The sequence below is a fragment of the Pan paniscus genome, chromosome 22 (assembly GCF_029289425.2).
Source record: "Pan paniscus chromosome 22, NHGRI_mPanPan1-v2.0_pri, whole genome shotgun sequence".
Lineage (NCBI taxonomy): Eukaryota > Metazoa > Chordata > Mammalia > Primates > Hominidae > Pan > Pan paniscus.
The window spans coordinates 16455964-16471680 of record NC_073271.2 but is presented as its reverse complement, the minus strand read 5'-3'; positions in this window follow the sequence as shown (position 1 = coordinate 16471680).

The following is a 15717-nucleotide window of genomic DNA, read 5'->3' as shown; positions in this document are numbered from 1 at the left end:
TATTGGTCTTCATTCCCAGCTGTCTATTACAGAATTTTGAAAGTACTGGGTGTCAAGAAAGTATTTATTTTATTGATAAAGACATTAATGTTTGCATGAATAAGTTGATGTTACTATTAAATATATCAACTGCATGTAAATATAACAGAATATATTAATTTATATCTTCATGAAGATAACCCAACAAAACCCTAATATATTTTAAAAGAAATAGAAAAATTAACAACCTTCGAAGAAGTAGAAAAAAGTTGGACAAGGAGGCAGAAAATCTGGTCTTGCATCCCGATTTTATCACTTAAGAACTCTGAGTCCCAGTTTCTTTCAGCTTTAAAATGAACTTGCATTATACCTGCATGATATCTACAAATACCCTTTAAATTATCCTTGGACATTACCCTCAAGCATTGAAAAGAACTCACTGAAATTTTAACAGACAGATTATCTGGAAATATCATGCTATGTTAAGCAGTCCATAGGGCAGTGAATATTTTTAATGTGTTAATATTAGGGAATAAAATATATTTACTAAGGTGAGATGATCACTTGAGGCCAGAAGTTTAAGACTAGCCTGGGCAACATGGTGAGACTTGGTTTCTACAAAAAATGTTTTTAAAAATTGGTTTAGTGTGGTGACGTGTGCCTATAGTCCTGGCTACTCAGGAGGCTGAGGAGGAAGAATCACTTGAGACTGGGAGCTTTAGTTTACAGGAAGGTATGTTGGAACCACTGTAGTCCAGCTCGGGCAACAGAGCAAAATCCCATCTCAAAAGACAAACAAACAAACAAACAAACAAAAAAGCTTGTTAAAATAATTTTTTTAAAAAATATCATGGAGAAAGGAGTTTCAGTTCTTTTTTACACCTATATGTTGTAAACATTAATTCAACATATGGTTATAATGTATACCTAATAGCCAAATAAGCACAGGTTTAAAGATCTCCCAAGACCTTATTGACAAAATGGATCATAACAAGTTCAAACAAGCTGTTACAGCCTACTGGGCTAAAACCTCTCTTGTTATTGATTTATAAAGCTTTTTTTTTTTTGAGACAGAGTCTCACTCTGTCGCCCAGGCTGGAGTTCAGTGGCGCGATCTCCACTCACTGCAAGCTCCGCCTCCCGTGTTCACGCCATTCTCCTGCCTCAGCCTCCCAAGTAGCTGGGACTACAGGCGCCTGCCACCACGCCCGGCTATTTTTTTTTTTTGTATTTTTTTAGTAGAGACGGGGTTTCACCGTGTTAGCCAGGATGGTCTCGATCTCCTGACCTCGTGATCCGCCTGCCTCGGCCTCCCAAATTGTTGGGATTACAGGCGTGAGCCACAGGGCCCGGCCATAAAGCTTTAAGCACTACTGAAAAACAAAATATAGTAGTATTTCAAAAATTCTTTATAATGGTTTACATATCACCTCTAGAATAGTAACATAGATTTTTTAATAGTATATACATGCATGAAAAGTTCGTTTTTTTTTACACTGTTGTTGTAATATAACAGTTCAAAAAAAAGGAGCTGTAGTTGATTTCTATAGCTCCATGAAAAAGTTGAGAACAGTATAATGAGGATTAGAGTTTTGTGTCAATCGCAATAGCCTAATTTTATTGTATTTCAGAATATATTTCCTCTCAATAGCCTAATTTTATCATATTTCAGAATATATTTCCTTTCAATAGCCTATTTTTATTATATTTCAGAATATATTTCCTTCAGTTCAAATATTTAACTTTATAGCTAACAAAAGCACAGCTGAAGGGAAAATACCTTCCATGCAGAAGGAAAGGATTTTCATTTATAGAATTCTAAGCTTAAAAATAGGTTCAAAGATGGAGCTTTTAACCCACCATATTATTTTAATTTTAGGAACATAATTGTAAAGTGTCTTTAACTGTTCTGAACAAACTTCATAATATATTGTTTTTTCTATCTTTATTGAATTAAATATAATTTTTGAATATATGAACATTAACATGGTTATAATAGTGAAATTCATAATAAAAAAGGTGAACCGAGAATATGGTTGCTCCCTCTCACATGCCTTTTATTTCATTTCTACTCATCCATACCTCTATCACTTTCATAGGTTTGTGGTTATTTGTCTTCTTTTTAAAAAAAATTACCAAAAATATAAAAATAGACATACTGTTTGGGGCTTTTTTTTGGCAAATTTCACGTAATAATATATCCTCAAAGTCTCTCCCTATCAGTTTATTCAACCATAGTTTACTTAACTAATTGCATATGTGAGCAAGTAGAGTTTTTAATCTTTTCATTTTGCAATAATACATAATGGCACAATTAATAAACATATATATGCAATATTGAAGGTATATTATCTGGGCAAGTCTCTAGAAGTAAAACTTTAAGAAGTAAAACCTTTAAAAATAAAGTTATAATTAACTTAAATTGGATTGTTTCTTGCCTATGTATCAGAAGAAGTTAATTGGTTAACATTCATGTATGTATACAATAGATTGTATAAAAATCTGAAAATTTGTGCAGTCACTTTGGAAAGCTGATTGGCATTATTTACTAAAATAAACTATTCTTTTAACTATCATCTAGGAATTATACTCCTAAATAATGCCTACTATATAGTCCACATAACATATTCTAGAATAATCATTCACATTGAAACAGATTAACAACTAGAGAAAAAACAAATTCCCATTGAATAATTACAACTATCTAATTGTCATATCTCTGGAAAATAAATACCATACAGCAATAAAGACAAAAACATTGTTGCTATATGCAACAGCATCCATAAGTATTAAAATAAATTATTGATTGAAAAAGCCAGACACAAAATAATGATGAATGATGTCACTTACATAAATACTAAAAATAACATTATACAAAAGTTGCAGTCATATAATGTAGTCAGTATTTTGGAAAGAAAGAATGGAATGGTGATTGGGAAGGGGCAGTCGGGACTACTAGTATGTTATTAGTATTCTATGACATTATGTGTGTCATGTTTACGCTGAGAGAGGAGACCACTCCTCATATTGTCTTATACTTAATTTCTTGTTTACTGAAAAGGTAGAAGTTGAAAGAATAAGCAGAAGTGAAATTCATAGTCAGACAAACCAGCACCACATTTCGGGCCTGGTAGTTAAAATTCAACCCCTGACCTCACCGCTTGTGTTATCTATAGATTCCAGACATTGTATGAGAAAGCATTGCGAAACTCCCTGTTCTGTTCTGTTTCGTTCTGATGACTACTGCATGCAGCCTCCAGTCACGCACCCCTCGCTTGCTGAATCGATCATGACCACCCTCCTCATGCAGCCCCTTTAGAGTTGTGAGCCCTTAAAGGGGACAGAAATTACTTATTTGGAGAGCTCAGTTTCTAGGACGTGAGTCTGCTGATGCTCCCAGCTGAATAAAACTCTTTCCTTCCTCAATCCAGTATCTGAGGGATTTTGTTTATGACTGCTCCTGCTACATCTCTTGGTTCCCTGACCGGGAAGCGAGGTGATTGACGGAGGGTCGAGGCAGCCGCTTAAGTGGCTTTGGCCTGCCCTGTGGAGCATCCCTGCGAGGGACTCAGCCCAGCCTGAGTAATGAAGACCCAAAGAGCGCTCCCAGGTAGGCAACTGCCCTGGTGGGATGCCTCGTCAGAGCAGCGTGTGGCAGGCCCCCGAGGAGGGATCCACGCAGCAGCTGAACACTGGGAAGGAACTGGCACAAGGGGTCCAGACGTCCAAAACTTGGTAATACTAGTCTTTGGAATTTGCCCACTCCATTTGAGTGGAAACGTGGCCTGATCACCCACGACGTGCCCATGTCGGTACTTCGGTTTTGGTCTTAACTTAAATTGCTTGGTATTTGGTTCTGGTTTTGGTGTTGACTTGGCTCGGGTTTCTCGATACTCAGATTTTGGTTTTAATTATTATTTGTGTGTGTGCCCTTTTACTCGTTCTTCGTTGTGTGAGGTGTGTGTGTGGTGAGAGTGTGAGAAAAACATGGGTCAGGTGCAAAGTAAGCCCACCTCATTAGGAACTATGCCAAAGAATTTCAAAAAGGGATTTAATGGGGATTATGGAGTTACTATGACACCAGGGAAACTTAAAACTGTGTGAAATAGACTGGCCAGGCTTAGAAGTGAGTTGGCCATCAGAAGGAAGCCTGGGTAGGTCCCTTGTCTCGAAGGTATGGCACAAGGTAACCTGTAAGCAAGGGCACCCAGATCAGTTCCCGTATATAGATTCCTGGTTACAGCTACTTTTAGATCCCTCTCAGTGGCTAAGAGGGCAGGCAGCAGCAGTACTAGTAGCAAAGGGATAGTCAGTTCAGGAAGGTTTTCACTCCACCTGCTGAGGGAGGTCGGCACCTAAAGTCCTATCTGACCCGATGCCCCATGACTCCTGGCAGGAGATGGCACTGATGGTCCCCCCTTACTGAGAAGGAGGGCTCCCCACTCCTGAGCCCATAGCACCTACACCCTCGCAAGACATCCACACCCCTAGACCACCCAGAGTAGACAAAAGAGGAAGTGAAGCTGCAGGAAAACTTCTCCCTTGACAGCCCACTTATGACCTAAGACTGGAATCCAAACACCCCTGAGGGAGCAGCGATATACTGGGGAAGATGAGGACGGGCACATGGTGGAAAGACGTGCCTTTCTGTATCAGCCTTTCACTTCTGCTGATTTCTTAAATTGGAAAAACAATACACCCTCTTATACTGAGAAACCCCAGGCCTTAATTGATCTGCTCCAAACCATTTTACAGACTCACAATCCTACCTGGGCTGATTGTCACCAGCTGCTCATGTACCTCTTTATTACCAATGAGAGGCAAAGGGTACTCCAGGCAGCAACCAAGTGGCTGGAAGAACATGTCCCAGCCGATTTCCAAAACCCTCAAGAATACGTAAGAATTCAGCTGCCAGGAACAGACCCCCAGTGGGACCTGAACAATGGGCCAGATATGGAAAGGCTAAAGCGGTACAGAGAGGCATTATTAGAAGATCTAAACAAAGGGGCTCAAAAGGCTACAAACATGAATAAAGTTTCTGAAGTTATCCAGGGAAAAGAGGAAAGTCTGGCACAATTCCGTGAGAGATTGTGTGAGGCTTACCATATGTACACCCCCTTTGATCCAGACAGCCCTGAAAATCAGCACATGATTAACATGGCCCTAGTTAGCCAAAGTGCAGAAGATATTAGGAGAAAATTGCAGAAACAGGCCGGATTTGCAGTTATGAATACATCACAGTTACTGGAAATAGCCAATCAAGTGTTTGTGAACAAAGATGCAACCAGCCGCAGGGAAAACTGTAAAGAAGGCAAACGTCAGGCCCGGCGAAACACCGACTTACTAGCTGCGGCTGCTGAAACCTGGGAGGCAAAACCGAGCCCAGACAACCCCTGCAAAGTAACTCTGAGGAAGATGACAAGCCCAGCTCCAGTCATACCTGGAAGCTGACTGGTCTATGCACGGCTGAAGCATGAGGAAACTCATCGTGGGACTCATTTTTCTAGAGATTTGGACTTGTATAATAAAAACCTGGACTGATTTTCCCCAAATGGAAGATTGCTCCCAGTACCTCCATCAGGTTACAGAGGTAGGGAAACAAACTAAGACTATCTATTCCATAGTTATTATGAATGCTTGGGAACTTTAAAGGGAACATATTTGTATAACAACATTCAATACAAAGTGTGTAGCCCAGGAAATGACCAGCCAGACATGTGCCATGACCCCTCTGAGCCTCCCATGTTCACAGTTTTTGAAATAAGGTTAAGGACCTCATTTCAAAGAGATATAAGTAAAGTACTAACTAGGGTAGAAGAAAGGGGAGTTCCTAAAAACATTATTTTAAAGTTTGATGCTTGTGCAGTCATTCATAGCAACAGGTTAGGAATAGGATGCAGATCCCTCAATTGGGAAAAAAGCTATACACCAGAAAATAAGTATATATGTCATGAACTAGGAAATTGTGGAGGTTGCTTTTACTGGTCTTGCATCATTTGGTCTACTTGGAAAAAAAGATGAAAAGACCTCGTCAACCTCCAGAAAGGAAAAAGTAACTCTTATTGCACTAGTGGAAATTGCAACCCATTAGAACTAATAATTGCTAACTCACTAGATCCCTTCTGGAAAACAGGGGAATATGTAACCCTAGGAATTGATGGGACCGGTCTTGATCCTGGAGTCCATATCTTGATATGAGGAGAAGTCCAGAAATGCTCTCCCCAACCAGTATTTCAAACTTTCTATGATGAACTAAATGTACCGGTACCAGAAATTCCAGGAAAAACTAGAAACTTGTTTTTGCAATTAGCCGAGCATGTAGCTTAGTCTCTTAATGTCACTTCATGTCATGTTTGTGGAGGAACTGTAATGGGAGATCAGTGGCCATGGGAAACCCGAGAATTAGTGCCTACAGACCCAGTTCCCAATGAACTCCCGGCCCAAAAGAATCATCCTGATAACTTCTAGGTCCTAAAAACCTCAATAATTGGACAGTATTGCATAGCTAGAGAAGGAAAAGAATTACCTACCCTGTAGGACAGCTCAGTTGTCTTGGGCAGAAACTGTATAATAGTGCTACCAAAACAGCCATTTGGTGGAGTTCAAACTACACTGAAAACAATCTATTCAGTAAATTTCCAAAGTTGCTGACCATGTGGACCCACCTGGAGTCCCATTGGGATTAGACAGCTCCCACTGGATTATACTGGAGGTGTAGGCATAGAGTCTATGCTAAGCTGCCTGACCAACAGACAGGTAGTTGTGTTATTGTTACTATTAAACCATCTTTCTTCTACTGCCCATAAAAACAGGCGAACTTCCAGGCTTCCCCGTCTACGCTTCCTGCGAAAGGAGAAGCATAGCCATAGGTAATTGGAAAGATGATGAATGGCCCCCTGAAAGAATTATACAGTACTATGGGCCTGCTATGTGGGCACAAGACAGCTTATGGGGATACTGGACCCCCATTTACATGCTCAACTGAATCATATGGTTGCAAGCTGTCTTAGAAATCATCACTAATAAAACCGGCCAAGCCTTGACTTTACTAGCCTGACAAGAAACTCAGATGAGAAATGCTATCTACCAAAATAGACTGGCTTTCAACTACTTGCTGGCAGCTGAAGGAGGGGTCTGTGGAAAATTTAACCTTACTAATTGCTGTCTACACATAGATGATCAAGGGCAAGTAGTCGAAGACAGTCAGAGACATGACAAAGCTGACACATGTGCCCATGCAAGTGTGGCACGGATTCGATCCTGGGGCTATGTTTGGAAAATGGTTCCCAGCGATAGGAGGATTTAAAACTCTTATTATAGGAATTATAGTAGTGATAGGAACCTGCCTGCTACTCCCTTGCTTGCTACCTGTACTCCTTCAAATGATAAAAAGCTTAATTGCTACCTTAGTTCACCAAAATGCTTTAGCACAAGTGTACTATATGAATCACTATTGATCTGTCTTGCAGGAAGATATAGGTAGTGAGGATGAAAGTGAGAACTCCCACTAGAGAGTGAGGTTCTCAAAGCGGGGAATGAGAGAGGAAACCATTCCTCATATTGTCTTATACTTAATTTCTTGTTTACTGAAAAGGTAGAAGTTGAAAGAATAAGCAGAAGTGAAATTCATAGCCAGACAAACTGGCGCCACATTTTGGGCATGATAATTAAAATTCAACCCCTGACCTCACCACTTGTGTTATCTATAGATTGCAGATATTGTATGAGGAAGCATTGCGAAACTCCCTGTTCTGTTCTGTTTCGTTCTGATGACTAGTGCATGCAGCCTCCAGTCACGCACCCCTCGCTTGCTGAATCGATCACAACCACCCCCCCCTCACACTGCCCCTTTAGAGTTGTGAGCCCTTAAAAGGGACAGAAATTACTTATTTGGAGAGCTCGGTTTCTAGGATGTGAGTCTGCTGATGCTCCCAGCTGAATAAAGGTCTTTCCTTCCTCAATCCAGTATGTGAGGGATTTTCTCTATGACTCCTCCTGCTACAATACAAATGTAATTATTTTGTAATTATTCATTGGCATATATATTCATGATCTGTATACATTTGGATATTGTATTAAATTACAATAAATAAATTTATTTTAAAAAGAATGGAATTTCTAGATTCAGCTCCGAAGGTAAAGAGTTTACAAGTCTTCACTCCCAAATAAATTATGTTTCCTGAACCCTTCAGCCAATTGCAGTTGCAAGGCAAATAATCACCCTGGAATCTGGCTTTCCAGATTTAGAGCATTTGGCAGACACTGCTAAGATCTGATTACCTGGAGCAGAAGCTGCTAGGACCATAAAGTGACAACAACACTTGATTTTTGAAGATTTTCTAGAGGCTGAACTATGGGCTAGCTTAAAAGTGAGACTTTTATGGTGGCCACAGTCTTAGGAGGCCCCTACTCTTTTTGTTTGTTTGTTTGTTTTTGAGACGGAGTTTTGTTTTTATTGCCTGGCTGCAGCACAATGGTGCAATCTTAGCTCACTACAACCTCCACCTCCCAGGTTCAATCGATTCTCCTGCCTCAGCCTCCTGAGTAGCTGGGACTGAAGACACCCACAACCACGCCCTGCTAATTTTTGTATTTTTAATAGAGACAAGGTTTCAACACATTGGTCAGGCTGGTGTCAAACTCCTGACCTCAGGTGATCAACCTGCCTTGGCCTCCCAAAGTGCTGGGATTACAGGCATGAGACACCGCGCCCGGCCAGGAGGCCCGCTACTCTTTCCTGAGCTTTATCTCCAGGAACTCCATAAGGTCTTCAAAATGAAGATCCCAGAATGATTCCCTTTTGAGGGGAAGAATAGTCATTGAGAGAGTCCTTCAGAAACCTCTGCATTACAAAAGCCGATTTTTCAGTAGAAAAGACTTTCCTAGATTCTTATCACAATGAAAGAAGAACATTCCTTCAACTGTAGCATCCTCTTACTCTCCAGTTCCAGCTGAATGGGGAAAACAGCTATACCACTGGAAAAAGAGTGGTGAAGGTCTCACCCCAGACACACAGGCCCAATAAAATACTGAAATTAAATTATAAGATTCCCTTCCCACACATCTGTCAGAGCAGCAGGGGTAGAATGGATCCTCATAATTTGTAGATTTTGTATTTGTTCATTTTCCTTCTTGCTAAAACATACTTGTAACCTCTAACTCAATCCTCTCGGAGCTTTTATAATCACATCCCATGCAGACATGCAGAGTGCTGAAAAATTTGAATCACCTGACATATATGTCCCAGCTGAGGTGGAACAAAGTAAGAGCTGAAACAAGAAGCTCTCATACTTTAAGCAAGTGTCCTTTTTGTGGTCTAATTAGTGCTACATTTAAAAAATCGTTTGTGATTTTTGTTGTTATTGGTGATGGTGATTTCATTATTTAAAATGGCCCACAAGGGAAAAGATAAAGTGGTGTCTAGAGTTTCCAAGTAAATATAAAAAGGCTGTGATGTGCCTTATAGAAAAAAAATATGTGTTAGATTTGTTTCATTCAGGCATGAGTTATAGTACTGTTGGTTGTGAGTTCAATGTTATGCATCACAGTGTGGTACAACCATAAAAAGAAAGAGGAAATTCACCAATCTGTACATGAGGCTTATCTAAAAAGTGCTAAAGTAACATCTACAGTGTGTGATAAAGCTATTGAAAATACACAAAAGTGGCTAAGTGTGTGGATTCATGAGATAACAATAATAAAAAGAACATAATGGACAGCGTCGTTTTGAGGTCAAAAGCCAAAGAAATGAACAATCATGCTACACAGGATGAGAGAAATGCTAAACCAGTCTTAGCAAGTACCAGATGACTCACACATTTCAAAAAATAATATAGCACAAAAATGTTAAACTTATAGGTGAGGCAGTTTCTGCAGAATACGAAGCTGCAAAGTAATTTTTTTTTAATCTGCTAACTGTTACATGGGAAAAGGGTTATGTGAAAAACAGGTTTTCAACCTTGATGACAGTGGATTTCTTTTTAAGGATGATAGTAAATGGACCTATATAATACAAAAAGCATTTCAGTGGGTGAAAATGTGGTGAGAGGCTCAAGGGAATTTAACTCTGTGTTTCCTTTAGCAGCAATGGCAGAGTATTTATTAGAACATAAACTATGGTGAATAATGAGACATCCATCTGTATATTAATAGCAGATATGGCTGAAAGTGCTTCAAGAAACAGGCTGTTTATAAGGGAGGAGTGCTCATGCAAGTTAAAGGAAAAATAACAAAAACAATGATGCTGCACAATTGAATGTCTCTGATACTTGTTATATAGCAAATATTAAGTACAGTCAAATTCCTATCTAGAGTAACACAAACTCTTTTGCTGACCTATCTACCTCAGTTTATATGACCTAATACATCATATTTGGCTTTCAACAAAAAATACCACAAGGTGAGAAAAAAAACACACTAAGAAGAGATAAGGCAATCATCAGAACCAGACTCAGAGATGAAACAGATGGTGTATCAGACAAGAATTAAAAACACCTCTGATTAATGACTCCAGGGTTCTAACAGATGAAGTAGACATAGTGAAAAAACAGATGAATAACATATGAGAGAGAAGGAATAAAATAAATAATAAAAACTAGAAGAAAATTAATGAAAGTCAAAACAGAAAGATAACATAAAATATAAATGAAATCATAGGCTGGTTCTTGGCTGGTCAAGAAAATCAAAATAAAAAGATAGAAGACACAAATTATAAACATCAAAAATCCAAGATCACCTATCATTGCTTATTCCCATTAAAAAGATGATGAAGGGATACTAACGAACTCTGCCAAAATAGTAGAACTCAGTTGATATGGTTAAATTCCTTGAAAAACATCAACGACAAAACTACAGAATCTCTCACAAGGAGAAACAGCTAATTTTACTAGTGCTATATCTATTAAAGAAGTCACATCAATAGTTAAAAACCTTTTTAAAAAAGCACCAAACCTGGTAGTTTCACTGGTAAATTTTACCAAACATTTAGGAAAAAAGTGAATAAAGCATGACCGAGTGGGATATACCCAGCTATTCAAGCTGGTTCATCACTTGCAAATCAATCAATTCAATTCAATCCACCACATCTAAGTGTTAACAAAGAAAAACTCTATCTATCTATCTATCTATCTATCTATCTATCTATCTATCTATCTATCTATATAATATATTATAAATATATATTAGCTCATCAAGTGATGTAGAAAAAATATATATGTAATATATACATGATCATCAAATGATGCAGAAGAAGTATTTGGCAAGAGCTAACATCTATTATTAACAACAACAATAAAAAAACACTCTTGGGACACTAGAAACAGAGAAATTTCCTCAACTTGATAAAGAGCACCCCTCAAAACTCTACAGTTTATATTTAATGGTGAGAAACTGGTCTCCCTCCCCCTAAGATCAAGAACAAGGCAAGAATGTCTCACAGAACACTTATATTAAACATTGTATTGTAAATCTTTCCCAGCACAATAAGACAAGAAAATGAAATGAAAGATATACAAGTTGGAAATGAAGAAATAAAGTTGCATCTATTCACAAATGACATGACTATCTGTAAAGTATCACAAAGAATCAACAGCAAAATCCTGGAACTAGGAGGCAACAGCAGCAAGACTACATGACACAAGGATGATATGCAAAAGTCAATTACTTCTTTATTAGCAAAAAATGATTGGAATTTGAAAAAAAAATTATCATTAATTAAATCAACCAAAAATGAAATATTTAAGTATAACACTAACAAATATGTACAGAATTGATACATAAAAAATTAGAAGATATTGATGCATTCAATCAAGGAAGTTCTAAATAAGTGGAGAGATATTCCATCTTCATTGTTTGAAAGACTCAATATTGTTAAGATGACCAATCATACTAATGTAATTTATAGATTCAACACATATAGCAATCTAAATGCAGGCAAGATATATTTTGCAGATCCTGACAAAGTTATTCTTAAATTTATATTGAGTAGCCAAAAATTACTGAAGAAAAAGAAAAAAATGTGGAGGAAATATAATATCCATTTTCAATACTTGCTATAAAGCTACAGTAACTAAAACAGTACCATATTGCAAAAGAACAGGCACACAGAATAATGGAACAGAATAGAGCCCAAAAATTGATCAATGCAAATGTAACAATGAAACTTTGACAAAGGAGCAAATGCAATTCCATGGCAAAAGGGCAGTTTTTCTTAATAAGTGGTGGTAGAACAATTCAAAGTTCAAATGCAAAAAAAGAATATGAACACAAACTTTACCTTTTCCAAAAGTTAACTCAAAATGAATCATAGATCTCATTGTTAAATAGAAAACCCTAAAAATTCTAGAATGAAACATTTGAGAGAAACTACGTGAACTTGATTTGGGTGACAATTTTCTAAATAAAACACCAAAAAATGCCCGTGAAAGAAAACAATTTAATCAGTTGACCTTTATTAAATTAATAACTTCTGCTCTGTGAAAGAGAGAAAACAGTAACAAAAAAAGGAAAAAAAATCAAGACTGGGAGAAAATATTTGCAAACTACATATCCATTAAAGGCCTTGTATTTAAAAAATCAAATTAAACTTTAAGGAAATTTTTAAAATTTAACAATAACCCAACAAAAAGCCCAATTAAAAATAGGCAAGAATTCTGAAAACCCACATTTCCAAAGATGATATAAATATGATAAATAGGTATATGAAAAGAAGCTCAACAAAACTTACCATTAGAAATATGCACATCAAAATAAAAATGAGATATCACTATAAAATATTCTAATAGCAATTTTTAAGACTATACTAATTGCTCATAATATGTGGAACAACAGAAACTGAACTCTTATTCATCGTCGGTGGGAAGGCAGAATTGTACAGACACTTCAGTGGCCAGTTTGGCCATTTGTTATGAAGCCTAGCACAGCTTCACCATACAACTCAGAAAGCTAAGTGAAACAAGCAAGTCTGAAAGTCTACCTACTGTATGATTACAATAATAAGACATGTTGCAAAAGGTGAAACTATAAGGATGTGAACAGATCAGTGGCTTCCAGAGGATCAGATTGGGCAAGGTGGTTGAATAGGTGAATGGGAGTTTTTATAGTGGTAAAACTATTCTGTATGATCTTGTGTGGTGGTACATAATACTAGCATTTGTCAAAACCCATAGATGTTTAGAACAAAACAGCAAACCTTAATATATTCAAGATAAAAATAATTTAGGAGGTAAAGGATTCCAGGATGCAAAACAGACTGTGACCAAAGCATTAAACTATATTAGAGTTGTATTGTGGAACTTCAATGATGAGGTGGATGAAAATGGTGCTTTCTTAAGTAACTTTGGAAATGACTAAAGGCAAAATGACTAAGTAAGACTGAAGGCAAAAGTACTGCCTGTAAATACTATACCCTAGTTGATAAAGATATTTCTCACTGTTGTATAAAACTAAGAATACTGAGACCACCATATATATATGTGTATATGTAAATATAATGAGATCAAAGAATTAAGTTAATGGATAGCAGGTGGTGAAAACTGGTATCTCACTATAGGAGTTTAAAGTTACAGATAAGCAAGATGAGAAAGCTGAAATGATTGATATGGTAATGAATTAGGGCAATCAGTATGAGCTCAGTTTATTTTAATATAGATACAGATGATAGATGCGGACACTTTTTAAGATAGCTACCTAAATACAGGTTAGAATTTACCTGTATATTTCTTTACCCTGTCAGCTAACGAAGGGACCCCATTAAAAATGATTATAACTAGCACCATGGTCTTGGTTTCTAATACCATTCTCCAATAAAAGAAGATAGAGTCCCTTGGAAAAACAGCTAGTTCTAGAATTGGGGCACAAAACATACAATATAAGCCCAGAGGTTCTTTCTGTTCCACAAAGTAGAAAAGTACTAAAAACAACCAAACGATAACAATGGCCAAAGCTGGGACAGTTTGAGGAACAAAATAAAGTACTATTGGATAACAGCTCAAAGTATATTCATCAATCCATACTAATATAAATAAATGATTGAATAAAAATAAATGAGGAGAAATAGAAAAAAATTATGTTGAGTTTCAAATAATTTATGTAGAATCTTTACCCTGAATCTGGTGGAATATAACCCGCCAACACTCACTTGTTGAGGGGGGCTGTATACAGTGACTTTCTTTCAAGGAGTATAGTATCAAAAGGGAATCTGGAAAGAGTAAGTTAATGGTGGATAATCCAGACAAACACTTCAGCAGGGTAATCAAGTTAAAAATTAACAGTAATGACATTTTGGGAGGCCAAGGCGGGCGGATCATGAGGTCAGGAGATCGAGACCATCCTGGCTAACACGGTGAAACCCCATCTCTTCTAAAAATACAAAAAATTAGCTGGGCATGGTGGTGGGCACCTGTAGTGCCAGCTACTTGGGAGGCTGAGGCAGGAGAATGGCATAAACCCGGGAAGCGGAGCTTGCAGTGAGCCGAGATCCCGCCACTGTACTCCAGCCTGGGCGACAGAGCGAGACTCCATCTCAAAAAAAAAAAAAAAAAAAAAAAATTAACAGTAATGAGTCATTCTAATAATATATTTGTGCATCCTCAATATCCATGATGAGAATGGCACTTTACCTCCGTGGTTTTCTGCCTAAAATTCCATAACACTAATCTGATCATGACAAAAATATGAGACAGGTCACAAGTGAGGGACATTCTAAAGCTGCCTGACCAGTACTTCTTAAATGTCAAAATCATCAAAATCACAGAAAGTCTGTGCAACTGTCACAGCCTATGAAAACATCAGACATGCCTTAGTATCACTTCTGCCATACTCGATTACAGTCACAGCCGTTAAAAGTCTGCCCAGATTGAATGGGAGGAAGCATATACCCTAACACTAACCAGGAGGAGTGTCAAAGACTCTACTGCTATTTTTTTAAACATCCACACCTACATATGCTCTCTGATTCTTCATCAGCTTCTATACTTTTTTGTGTGTTCTGCAGCAATGAAGTGTGCAGTTTTCTGCTTTCCTCTGGATCTCTCTTCCAATATATTCTTATCCTTTTCCAATATATTCTTATCCTTTTCCTCAACCAGCTGCCTTTTGTTATTCTTTTTTAACACAACTCAAATGACTGTCAGTGGTCATTGCACATCATTTTATCTCAAAATAGGATACACTATGCCCTATAAGAGAAATCCCCCCTTTATTACTTTTTGAGAGAGTTTATGACCAAGGACAACTTTATCTAAAACCACTCAATTCGTGAGTCAATGACCAGCACTACCTTGAACAAGACCCGGAAAGGGTGATAGGATGTGGAATGGAGTAATTTTATTGTTTCTCTTATCAAAGGAGATCTTTGTGTTTCTGTGAGTCTTTCCAGAATGCTTTAACTATATACTATATAAATCTTTTAGCAGCTTCGTCAAACTTTTGGTTTATGACATCAAATCAACAAAAAATAAATGTCTTGTTTTAAAAAGTTTTATGAGCACAAGTCAAAGGCCATTTAACAAAAACAATATTGAAAACAATAAAATGTAAAGCAGAACAATCTATTTAATATCTTTTTTTTGGATTGACAGAGATATTCCACATTTGAATAATCTATAGACAAAGAAATGTATTTGAGGTAATGTTAGCACAACTATTTTTTTGGCTTTTGAAAGAAAATGAAGGATCCAATATTGTATTTTATATTAAAATAAAACCAATCTCCTTAACAAAGGGAATAATTATCTTAAA